Below are 586 nucleotides of genomic sequence, written 5' to 3'. Positions count from 1 at the left end.
GGCTTTTACCATTCCGGCTGTTGTGACCGCCGCCGTTTCATGTTTCTTCACGCGGAAAGGGCAAAAGTGCCCTGTAGACGTCAGTGGAACGGAAGAGGCACGGCCGGTACCGAAATGACCACTAACGATAGTCAGCAGCAGATAGCACCGGCCTTTTGACAAAAGAGCCGAAGATTGAACACCCTCCTGGTTATGTCAGTAATAAAAGACCATAGCGGCGATACGTGGCAGAAAAGCATTGAGCAAACCGGGAACACTCAATATCTGAACGATCTGACTGAAGATGGGAGGTCAAAGGAAAAAAAAAAGAAGAAAAAATCGATTTGCGGATGAGTCCCACGGGAGGTGTGTAAGACGTAAATTGCTTCAAATTAGAAGAAGCTGAATCTAAAACCGTAAGGTAATCATCGCCAAACACCGATAGCGGAAGGAGTCGCCAAATAAGAGTAGAAAAAATTGGATCTTGCATTCGAATCGGCAGGAACTGCAAAAAATCTATTTGTGCTTCGAAATCACTGAAAATTATCATTTCCAAGTTTGTATTAAACACTTAGTTAAACGAACATCAACAAACGAAACATGCATC

Source organism: Varroa destructor, unplaced genomic scaffold (genome assembly GCF_002443255.2).
Source record: "Varroa destructor unplaced genomic scaffold, Vdes_3.0 BEIS01000006.1, whole genome shotgun sequence".
NCBI lineage: Eukaryota > Metazoa > Arthropoda > Arachnida > Mesostigmata > Varroidae > Varroa > Varroa destructor.
The sequence above is the reverse complement of the archived record's forward strand: the minus strand, read 5'-3'. Positions refer to the sequence as shown.